Consider the following 12,500-nt stretch of genomic DNA (forward strand, 5'->3'; position numbering starts at 1 on the left):
TGGAAAACTGCAATAAATGAATCCCTTTAGGAAGGCAAAAAATGGAATCAAACGAACAATAGAAATGTTCGTTCTCCGGTGGCTGCAGGAGCTGGAAAATTGATAGAAGTGCTGGAAAAAATGATGCTGAATGAGAAATTCTGCTGCTGCAAACAGCACTGATAAATTATCTCTGGGTTCCTTACCTTGTTCACTGTGTAAAGCAACTGCTGCTTGCTGGACTTGCACAAAAACATGTAAGATTAAAACACTAATGAGAGATTAGACAGCTGGAGATGTGTAGGGTGGCATTAGTTTTTGTGAAGAATTACAGGGCAAGTTAGAGAAATAATTACAGTCTGATGGTCAAAAACGGATATTATGACCCCTAAAATAAATAATAACATCTAATCTCTTATAATCTTTCTGGAGTTACGAAAGCTTCAGGAAAATACCGATTTATTTCAATGTTATATCATAATTTACTGCACTTAGGGGAATAATAATAATAATAATAATAAAATAATCTGTTCGAGCGCTAAAAATACGGCTTAGGAAATGTACAGTGTTGAAGTTAAAATCATATAATAAAAGAGTGTATAGAGATAATTTAACACAATAATTTCAGGACAAAACGTAGATACGAGTAGACCAAACGAAAAAAACAAAATTTGCAACAGCCAAAAAAGAAATAAAGAGGCAGAAACACCAACGAGAACCGAAATGACCCGAACCGCAGGTAGCGCTGGAAAGGAAGGACTCGGAGACGAGCAGAAAACAAACGCAGAGGAGCAAAAAAAAAAAAGGTAAAATAGCAAAATGAGGAGAGTTTTCAAACTTCCCTGATTCCAGGCCGGGAGGGGATGCGCGGGGCGGGCGGGGGCGAAGGGGCGATGCTTGACGGAGGCGCGGGGAGAACGGCACAGGCACGGACGGACGGAGGGTCGGACGGAAGGTCGGACAGACGTTGGGTCGGACGGACGGAGGGTCGGATGGAGGGTCGGAGGACGGAGGGTCGGATGGAGGGTCGGAGCCGTGCCAGGGGCGGTGGAGGTGTCGGTGCCACCGCGGCTCTCCCTCCCCGTCCTGCTCACCGCGCCCGGGCCGAGCCGGGGCTGCCCGTGCTGGGCATCGTAGCGGGGCTGGCACGGCTCTGCCAGCCCTTATCCACCCCACTCCAACCAGGATGGACACTGTTCTACTTCGATTTCTGCTTTTTCTCAGTCTTTCTTTTCTTTCTTTTTTTTTTTCCCTTTCTCTCTTTGCTGTCTCACGATTAAAAAAAAAAAATCTGGTGGAAAGTTGACCCTCGGCCACTCCTTTTTCCTCCCATTTGAGACCCGAAGGGACGGATCTGGGGCGGTCAAGAGGCAGAGGCAAGGCTGGAGAGGTTTGTCAGGTGGGAAAAGATGGATAACAGGGGAAAAGGTGGATAACAGGGAAAGGCGGATGACGGGGGGGAAAGGTGGATAACGGGGAAAGATGGATAATGGGAGAAAGGTGGAGAATGGGGGGAAAGGTGGATAACAGGGGAGCAGCTGCAGGGGCCTGGGGATGAAACCCCATCTATTGTGCTCTCTGGGGCTCGTTCCTGAGTGTTTCTCTGTCTCGATCCCTGAGAAGATCCCTGGGAGTGCTGAGCATCAGCAGGAGCAGCTCCACCATCGCTCCCTGGGCAGAACAGGAGGTTTATCACTGATCAACTCCACTGCAACAGGAGGGGTTTGTGGAGTCACTGAAAGCCAAAACACAGTGGAGGAAAGACTTTTTTCCCTGACTTTGATAAGGGCATGTACAGAGAGAGCAGCTGAGTGTCCCAGCCCGTGGTTGCAGTTAGTGCTTATCAAATGTCCCTTCATAATTGCAATTATGCACCTCCATGGTAGATTAATACTTTTTACTGGCCCTTTTACAGCCATGTGTGTGTCATGTGCGCCACGAGGGGGTTTTGTCCCTGCTTGGGTGAGCTCTGTGCCAGGGGATAGATAGAAATAGGATGAAGTTCAACAAGGCCAAGTGCAGGTCCTGTCCTTTGGCCACCCCAACCCCTGCAGCGCTCCAGGCTGGGCACAGAGTGGCTGGAGAGCAGCCAGGCAGAGGGACCTGAGGGGACTGAGGGACAGGAAGCTCAACAGGAGCCACCAGTGTGCCCAGGTGGCCAAGAAGGCCAAGGGGATCCTGGCCTGGATCCAAACTAGTGTGGCCAGCAGGCCCAGGGCAGTGACCCTTCCCCTGGACTCTGCCTTGGGGAGGCCACACCTTGAGTGTTGTGTTCAGTTCTGGGCCCCTCAGTTCAGGAAAGAGATTGAGGGGCTGGAGCGGGGCCAGAGAAGAGCAACGAGGCTGGAGAAGGGACTGGAGCACAAGTGCTGTGGGGAGAGGCTGAGGGAGCTGGGGGTGTTTAGCCTGGAGAAGAGGAGGCTCAGAGGTGACCTCAGCACTGTCTGGAACTGCCTGAAGGGAAGTTCTGGCCAGGTGGGGGTTGGTCTCTTCTCCCAGGCACTCAGCAATAGGACAAGGGGGCACGATGGGCTCAAGCTCTGCCAGGGGAAATTGAAGTTGGAGATCAGAAAGAAATTCTTTGCAGAGAGAGTGCTCAGGGATTGGAATGGGCTGCCCAGAGAGGGGGTGGATTCCCCATCCCTGGAGGTTTTTAAGGTGAGCTTGGCCGTGGCACTGAGTGCCATGATCTGGTAAAGGGACTGGAGTTGGACCAAGGGTTGGACTTGATGATCTTGAAGGTCTTTTCCAACTCAATTGTTTCTATGATTCTGTGAAATCAGGAATCACGAAGCTCTTTAGCCACTGACAGCACTGCTCATGTTTGCAGCCTGAAGCACCAAAAACTTCATACTGGAAGAAATGATCAATTTTGATTGAACAGCCCCAGGAAAGTTTGTAGGATAAAATTTGCTGCAGGGGTTGAGGCTCTGATATGAAACAGAAGTGCAGCCCCTTTGTATTTCTCAAGTCTGTGTGTTTTAGTGCTGAGGGTCTCATCAGGACTATTCCAGGGTTGGAAAAAAACCTCTTGGGAGGTCTTTTTGTTACTTTTTTTTTTTTTTTATCTCAGTCAGCCTCCAAACTGTGGCAGTTTAGGTGAGAAAGTTGCTATGAAGGTAACACAAAGTGACTTCACAGGACTTGAAATACTTGCAGAAACCCATGGGGCAATGGGGGTTGCTGCCTTGGAGCTGGAGCCACTCCTCACAACCCACACACTGGAGAACTCTGTAAATATTCAAAAGCTGTTTATTTCTTTTTTCACTGCTTCAGACTGAAGGCACTAACAGTTTGTGATGTGCAGTGTTTGAGTGCAGAACATCTGGAGATTTCTCTTCCCACCAAAGGAAATGCACTGTGCTTTTCCCAAAAATCTTGGATCCTGCACCACGGGGGGAATTACCCACCAAGAGAGATCCTGCAGGAAGGACAGAGGTGTCCAGCCACCCTGTGGGGGCAAAATGGGACTTTGGGAGTTACCTGAAGGTGACTGAGAAGCAGCGTTTGAGGGACCAGGTGAACATGAGGATGATGAGGAGAAACCTCTGAGTGATACTTGGAGTAACTTCTCAGAGGAGGCCTGAGAAGACACCCAGGACAGCAGGAGGGACACAGGATTGCAGGAACATCCTGAATTCCTGAGGCTCCTGATGGATCAGATGTTCCCCCTCATTCTCTGCTCGTGCTGCTGCACCTCTGTGGGGTGATGGGTGTGGAGCCCATCACAGCAGTGGAACTGCTTGAATTTTAGGAGGTTGGGATGTTAATTGTTAAAATTTATATTTACCCCTTAAAAAGCTTTAACAGCAACCAAATTTTCCATCTGAAAGAGTTTCAATGATGAAATTTTATGTGCAGGAGAATTTACAGCAGCAGCAATTTCCTTTCTTTCAAAAATGCTGCTCTTATTCCATTCCCAAAGTTCACATTCAAAATGTTATGATTTTTCTTTTTCTTTTTCTTTTTTTTTTTAACTAACTTAGTCTAAATTTCCCATTATAGAAAAACTGGTTTTCAGACACTGCTGTTACCTGAATTAGGGCCAAATTCTGCTCTCAGCTTCTCTCCCAGCCTTGGGGCCCTGTATTTTGTTGTGTTACAGACATTTATGGGATGTAATTAATTTTCTCATTAAAAAAAAAAAAAAGAAAGGAATCCCAGGGATTTGTTCTGTGCTGCTTTGCAATGAAACTCAGCAGTCACTGAGGAGCATGGCTTGGGTTGTCAGCCCTGGTGCAGGAAGCCTGGTTTGCATTCACTGTCCCAGTTCTGGGAACAGTTTGGGGGGTGACACATTTGTGTTTTTCTCTCCGTCAGTGTTTCATTTTCTCCCTGTTATTTATTTTTATTGTTCTCTTCTTGTGAGTTTACAACAAAATCAATGTATTTTGCCTTTCCTTATTGCCCCTGTTCTATGGCTGGCACATCTCAGCTTTTTTCCTCTTCTTCTGTACATGAACATTCTATACCATTTGCTTTCTCATATTTTTCAATCTGTTTCCTCTCCCCTCCAATACGTTTTCAGACTCTTTCATTTATCACCTGTTTTTATCTGTCTTTCCTTTACCCACCTCATTTTTCTCAATATCTTTACTCTTTGATCTGCCTCAGTTCCCCCCCTTTTGTCACCCTCTTCATCTTCTGATTTTTCCTGGCTCCCTCACCACGCCCTTCACCACTCTTTGTTCTCTGACTCTTTCCTGCAGCTCCTTCTTGTACCTCCTCCTGTGCCTCTTTCTGCAGCAGGAGTGGGATGAGACAAGGACAGACAAGGCTCAGTGTGTGCCCATCACCTGCAAAATGCCCCTCATGGTCTGTGGGTTGTTACAGCTCATGTTTTTAATGCTCTCCTACAGCCTTATAAAAGGATTTAATGTCTTTCCTGGTGTCTGAGACCTGACCCCTCTCAGCAGCATCTCCTTGATACTGAACTCATGTTCACCTGACAGAAAGCAGCTGATCCATCTTTGTTTTGCTGCAGTGCAAGAATGGAATTTAGTAACAACTTATTACTTGCATTAATGAATTTATTCATTTTAATCTCAGGAGCAAATGCTTTTATGGGGAAGCCATTCTTGTTCTGCAAACTTTCCCAGCTTGGCTCAAGGTGTTTTTTCTAACATAGGAATGAAGAAGTCAGAAGCCCAGCTTCAATCAAACTGCTGTTATTTACAGCTCTGCCACAGGTTTTGGTGGGCAGAAGGTTCTCTCCTCCAAGAAGTGCCAGTGTTGGCAGGTGATCTAAAGGGATTTGCTGGGAGGAGGGTCTGGAGGGGCAGCTGCAGATTCCCAGGGTGGTGCTGCTCCTTCCTGAGGGCCCAAAGGACACATCTCTGGGAGGCAGAGCAGTGTCATGGGAACCCTGACAGCAAAGTCCAATTCCCACATTTCCATTCTTTGAGATTTTTTTATTGGTTGGTTTATGTTTTGTTTTGTTTTTAAATCCAGGCTGCTTCTCTCAGAAGAATAGGCTCCAAAGCCTCTCTTCTTAGCAACAACTTTCTTTCATCTTCTGCTATTTATTGACAGCACTGTGCAGTACCAAGTTATTGAACATCTACTCCTGAGCCATCCAATTGTTCTGCTGGGATGTAAATAAAACAAAACCCACAGGAACTCAAAAGTGAAATTCACTGCACTTGAGAGGAGCAAAGCCAAAGACTGAAAGTTCATTAGAACTCAATGAAATTCGTATCCACATTGATGTGAACTCTGAGCAATCAGCTTGAAACAGCTTGGCTTTATCCAAGAAGGACATGGATGATGGGCTTCAACACCCCTGAAGATCTCCTGTGTTTCTTGAGACAATAAACCATTTGTGCTTCAAATCTGCTTCCCCTTTTCCCAGCCAGTCTCACCTGAGAAGGGCTATTGATCTGATAATTTCCTCATCAGAACTTGTTAATCAGGACAGGAGAAAAGCCAAGGGATGAGTTTGTCCTGATGGCTTTCAGGAATTACAGCTATTCTGGTGGAGATCAAACATGTCTCTGAAGCAGTTTAGGCTAAGCCAGGAATCACAAGGTGGGAGGAAACAAGCAAAGCAGGAATTGTTACCTCATGCAAGGTGGGTGGAAAAGGATCAAACCAGCCTGTGGACACCAGAGCAGGGCACCTGCGCCTTCAGCTGCCCCTTCAGCTGCCCCTTCAGCTGCCCCTTCAGCTGCCCCTTCAGCTGCCCCAGGGCAGGGCACTGCTTGGCTGAGAGTTCCTCTGTACAGAACCAGGGAGTGCAAACACAGAATGTGCTGAGCTGGAAGGGACCCACAAGGATCATCCAGTCCAGCTCCTGCCCCTGCACAGACACCCCAACAATCCTAACCTGTGCCCCAGAGCATCATCCAAACACTCCTGGCAGCCTTGGGGCTGTGCCCACTGCCCTGGGGAGCCTGGTCAGTGCCCACCACCCCCTGGGGGAAGGACCTTGTCCTGAGATCCATCCTGACACAGCTCCAGCCCTTCCCTGGGTGCTGTCACTGGTCATGAGAGTGAAGAGCTCAGTGCCTGCCCCTCCACTGCCCCTTGGGAGGAAGTTGAAAGACCCAAATGAGGTCTCCCCTCAGGCTCCTCCAGCTGAACACACCAAGTGCCCTCAGTGTCCTCACATGCTGCCCCTCCAGGCCCTCCCCCATCTCTGTTCCCTCCTTTGGAAAGTCTCCAATGGCTTCAGCCCTTCCTTACATTGCAGTGCCCCAGACTGCCCCCCCATTGCAGGTGAGGCTGCCCCAGAGCAGAGCAGAGCAGAGCAGGACAATCCCCTCCCTTGGCCATGCTGGGCCTGATGCCCCCAGGACAGGGATGGCCCTCCTGGCTCCAGGGCACTGCTGACTCGTGGCCAGGTGGCCACCAACCAGGACCCCCAGGGCCCTTTCCTGGCACTGCTTTCCAGCATCTCATTCCCCCTCTGTCTGCACATCTGGGGTTGCCCCATCCCAGGGGCAGAATCCGGCACTTGCCCTTGTTGCCCTTCCCATGGTTGGTGATTCCCAGCCCTCTGCTCTGTCCAGGTCTCCCTGCAGGGCCTCCCTGCCCTCCAGGGACTCCACAGCTCCTCCCAGTTGGGGACTTTGGCAAACTTGCTCCGTGTCCCTTCCAGTGCTGCATCCAAGTCACTGATGGAGGTGTGGAAGAGCACAGGGCCCAGGATGGAGCCCTGTGGAACCCCACGAGTGACAGGTCACCAGTCTGATGTCACCCCAGCCACTGTCACCTCTGTGCCCGACACATGAGCCAGTTGCTCACCCATCACATGATGTTTATCCAGATGTGGACTGGACAACTTGTCCAGAAAGATCCTGGGAGAGACAGGATTGAAAGCTTCACTGAAGTCCAAAAACTTCCCATCAGCTGAATTTCTCAGACTGACCAGGTGGGTCCCCTTGTCATAGAGGGTTGGTTTAGCAGGACTTTCCTCTCCTGAAGTTGTACTGGCTGTGACCAGTGCCTGCTTTGTCTTTCAGGTGTTTTTGAACACCTCTAAGAATAACCTTCTCCAGAACTTCACCAGGCACTGAAGTGTCCTTGTCTTTCTTCTTGCCCTTCTCAAAGACTGGGACAACATTCACCAGCTTCCAGTGAGCTGGGACCTCCCTGGATTCCCAAGACCACTCCAAAATCATTGAGAGGGATTGTGCAATGACATCAGCAGCTCTTTGATGAATCCCCTCAGGCCCCATAGATTTGTGGGATGCACAGCAGATCCCACAGGGTTTGAGGGTTGTCAGGGAGTTGTTCATTCTCACAGTCATGGCCCTCCAGCCCAGGGCACTGAGAGCCCCTTGGTCCAGCAGCCTTGTTGAAGATGGAGGCAAAGAGTGGATGATGGACCAAGGGGATCTCAGTGCACTGAGAACCACCTGAAGTGCCCTGGACCAATTTAAGTCCAATCAGACTTTTTCTTCATTAGAAACCTGGGCCAGCAAACATGAAATGGGTGGGAAAGGCAAAGCCTTTCACTAGAGGGAACATCAGAATGGAGATTTGTGGGTTTTACACCCAATGTTTTAAGAACTGCCAAACAAATCCTTCCCCATCCATGTGAAAGTGGGAAACAATCATCAAAAACAGGGTAATGAAGTGTCTGAAGCACCACGGAAGGGTGAGGTTGGAACAGTGCAATGAGACATGGAAGTTCCTTTGCAGAGGGGCTACCAGCACTCAGTGAGCTCTCTCCTTCTCTTAAATATGACCTCCTGATCCCTCCTGACAACAGGTGAGTGGGGTAAACAGCTTCTATTTGACCCACTTCTTGCTTTTGCATGGGAGTAGATGTAACAAATTTCCCAGAAACACCAGGCTATGAACATCTGTCATTGCAAAAGTCAGTGGCAGGCAGTTGAAGGCCTTTATTTTCTCAGTGGCACCTCTCCTGCTGCTGGTTCTGGGGCCCTGCACTGCTGCAAAACCAGCTCTTTGCTGTATTAAGTAACAGAGAAGATGGGCATGTTTGGAGACCCCTCAGAGAAACCTCAGTGGTGGGAGAAGTGATTCATGAATGATTCAGGTGAAACCAACTCAATTTATGCTTTTGAGCCAAAGAGCATCAACAGTTACACTGAATTTTGGTATAAAAATGCCCCATCAGCTCAGGGGAATGTCTTACATGTCTTACCTTCAGGCTCCCGAGGTCTGGTGGTCAGTGGGTTCTCCTCAAATCTGTGAAATCAAAGCAAAGTGTTTCACTGGGACAAGTCACAAGGAGGGAAATGCACACGTGGCCACAGGTTGGGGCTGGATTTACCTCTGGGTTTATGCAGGATAACCCCCCCAAGCTCCCAGCCCTGTGGATATTCCATGGGGAGCATCCTTCTCCCTGCTTGGAAGTTTGGAATGGGAATTGCCTTTCACTCTCATGATGATCTAAAGTATTTCTGCCAGATTTGACTTGGCTCCTTTTCCCATTGCCCCAGTTTTTAGAACCTCGTGGCCAATATGAGACAGGAATTTGCTTTGCATCTGAAATTCTTTCTATCTCAGAGGAGACAAATGGAGAAAGTCTATTGATTATAGAAATACTGAAAATGGCAGAGCTTCTTGATTGGAGCAACACCAGGCAAAGTATTTGTTGAAAAACTTAATCCAGAGCATCTCTCATTTTGTTAATTTAATAAAGACAACTACACAAGAGCAGTTAATCTTAACCTTCTTTTCCCTTTCATACTGAATCAGAAAGAGGTTTAGCAGAAGGCTGAGTGTTTCAAATTGATGTTACAAACTCCTCTGACTCAGTCCTGCTTTCACAGAAAAAAAGAGGTGAAACTTCAAGGGGGGTGTTCTTAGTAAAATGGTTTTTCACTTGCCTGGGGAGTAAAGAGAGCAAGAGCAGAGCATTGGGAATAATGAAGGGAGGAGAGAGGCAAAGGGAACACCAAGTGAAAGGTGCAACAATCCCTGCCAGCAACTTCTTCGAGACTGCAAATGGTTTTGGGGAGGAATTCTCATTACTCTGTGAAGTACCTGCTGCATTTCTGCTCACTGCCAGACCAACCCATGGGGCATCACTGTGGCTCAAAATGTCACACATATGCACTACCTGCATAGATGTTCTCAGGTGAAATGTCCCCTGAGTGCTTCAATATTTTACATTAAATTCTTATATTCTTTGCATTTTTGATTACAATCTTTAGAGATGCTCATGGCCACCTCATTGAAAGAAAAAATGACATTTTTAATCCAATAGCTTAGTTACACCCACCATCCAGAGCTTCGTTCAGTCTTGTTACAGTAGCAGCATTTTTCACACCTTAGTGATTTACTGTGCTGTGGGAGAGGGACCTGAGCATTAAACCTGAGCATTAAACCTGAGCATTAAACCTGAGCATTAAACCTGAGCACTAAACCTGAATATTAAACCTGAGCACTAAACCTGAGCATTAAACCTGAGCACTAAACCTGAGCATTAAACCTGAATATTAAACCTCAACATTAAACCTGAGCATTAAACCTGAGCATTAAACCTGAGCATTAAACCTGAATATTAAACCTCAACATTAAACCTGAGCATTAAACCTGAGCATTAAACCTGAACAATAAACCTGAATATTAAACCTGACTATTAAACCTGAGCATTAAACCTGAGCATTAAACTTGAACAATAAACCTGAATATTTAACCTCAACATTAAACCTGAGCATTAAACTTGAACATTAAACCTGAATATTAAACCTGAGCATTAAACTTGAACATTAAACCTGAGTATTAAACCTCAACATTAAACCTGAGCATTAAACTTGAACATTAAATCTGAATATTAAACCTGAACATTAAACCTGAGCATTAAACTTGAACATTAAACCTCAGCATTAAACCTGAGCATTAAACCTGAACAATAAACCTGAATATTAAACCTGACTATTCAACCTGAGCATTAAACTTGAGCATTAAACCTGAATATTAAACCTCAACATTAAACTTGAACATTAAATCTGAATATTAAACCTGACTATTAAACCTGAGCACTAAACCTGAGTATTAAACCTCAACATTAAACCTGAGCATTAAACTTGAACATTAAACCTCAGCATTAAACCTGAGCATTAAACTTGAACATTAAACCTGAATATTAAACCTGACTATTAAACCTGAGCATTAAACTTGAGCATTAAACCTGAATATTAAACCTCAACATTAAACCTGAGCATTAAACTTGAACATTAAATCTGAATATTAAACCTGAGCATTAAACCTGAACATTAAACCTGAACAATAAACCTGAGTATTAAACCTGAGCATTAAACTTGAACATTAAACTTGAACATTAAACCTGAGCATTAAACTTGAACATTAAACCTGAGTATTAAACCTCAACATTAAACCTGAGCATTAAACCTGAACATTAAACTTGAACATTAAACCTGAGTATTAAACCTCAACATTAAACCTGAGCATTAAACTTGAACATTAAACCTGAATATTAAACCTGAGCATTAAACTTGAACTTAAACCTGAACATTAAACCTGAACATTAAACCTGAATATTAAACCTCAACATTAAACCTGAGCATTAAACTTGAACATTAAACCTGAATATTAAACCTGAACATTAAACCTGAGCACTAAACCTGAGTATTAAACCTCAACATTAAACCTGAGCATTAAACTTGAACATTAAACCTGAGTATTAAACCTCAACATTAAACCTGAGCATTAAACTTGAACATTAAACCTGAATATTAAACCTGACTATTAAACCTGAGCATTAAACTTGAGCATTAAACCTGAATATTAAACCTCAACATTAAACCTGAGCATTAAACTTGAGCATTAAACCTGAACATTAAACCTGAGCATTAAACCTGAGCATTAAACCTGAGCATTAAACTTGAGCATTAAACCTCAACATTAAACCTGAATATTAAACCTGAGCATTAAACCTGAACATTAAACCTGAGCATTAAACTTGAACATTAAACCTGAGTATTAAACCGCAACATTAAACCTGAGCATTAAACCTGAATATTAAACCTGAACATTAAACCTGAGCATTAAACCTGAGCATTAAACCTGAACATTAAACCTGAGCATTAAACCTCAACATTAAACCTGAGCATTAAACTTGAACTTAAACCTGAACATTAAACCTGAGCATTAAACCTGAATATTAAACCTGAGCATTAAACTTGAACATTAAACCTGAACATTAAACCTGAGCATTAAACCGGAACATTAAATCTGAACATTAAACCAGGCTGTGCTCTGGTATCTCGGAATCCCTGAAGCCAGTTTTATTTGTTCTGCCACATCCACCTTCTAACTGGTCCCAGAAAGATGATTTTAAGGAGCCCAGGCCAGTGAGGAGTGGCTGCCATATCATTCAGTATCAGAGTTCTCGGCAGTGCTGGTGGGTGTCTGGAGAGAAGTCAGGACATTTTTTTGTTGTTGCAGAGGAGTCTGAAACGGCAGAGGAAAAACCTCCCCAGAAATTTTTACTTTTCTACCATTTCAACATTAAGCTACTGCAAATGAAGATTAATTGCCCCACAAAAAGCTACCTGAGCTTGCCATCCTCCACCAAATGGAGTGAAAGTTGTCAGGAACTCACTGGAATGAATCTGAAAGTTAAAGCTTGGTCGGCGCTTGTGCGAGAGCCGCGAAACTGCACGGCCGTGACGGGAAGAGGCACATTCAGAGACCAGACCACTAAATTCTGGATATATTGAGAACTTCCACCTTCTTGTCTTCCACACAACAAAGGCAGGAGACATGTGAGCCTCGTTAGTGCCATCAGGGTGTTCACAGGTTTCAGAGTTTTATGAATATCGTAAAAAGTCTTGTATAAATCCGACCGTATCCAACAATGTACCGTGTTCGTAAAGAAGAGTTGGTGGTGCGGCAACAAAGAACTCTGGTGATGGTTTAAAACAACCCAATCTACCATTTAGTGAGACCTTTCAAGCAGAAAACTGGATTTAACTCTCCACAACGAAGAAAGTGCTTATTCCCCCCTATAGTGTAAGGAATTCGAGGTCAGTACAAGTCAAAACTCTGTAAGATCTAAAATTGTGTTTCACACGAACAGA

The 12,500-nt window shown here is 45.3% G+C and overlaps 1 protein-coding gene across 2 annotated transcripts in view; it reads right to left on the reverse strand.

The window, feature by feature from the left end:
* ASIP (agouti signaling protein) overlaps positions 1–12,500 on the reverse strand; it is a 44,711-nt gene that overhangs the window by 31,315 nt on the left and 896 nt on the right. For both annotated transcript variants that reach the window (XM_071572772.1, XM_071572774.1), the window contains exon 2: positions 8,594–8,637. The gene's annotated coding sequence lies outside the window, so the exon portion shown is untranslated. The remainder of the gene's footprint in view (positions 1–8,593; positions 8,638–12,500) is intronic.

This window comes from Pithys albifrons, chromosome 18 (assembly GCF_047495875.1).
Source record: "Pithys albifrons albifrons isolate INPA30051 chromosome 18, PitAlb_v1, whole genome shotgun sequence".
Taxonomy (NCBI): domain Eukaryota; kingdom Metazoa; phylum Chordata; class Aves; order Passeriformes; family Thamnophilidae; genus Pithys; species Pithys albifrons.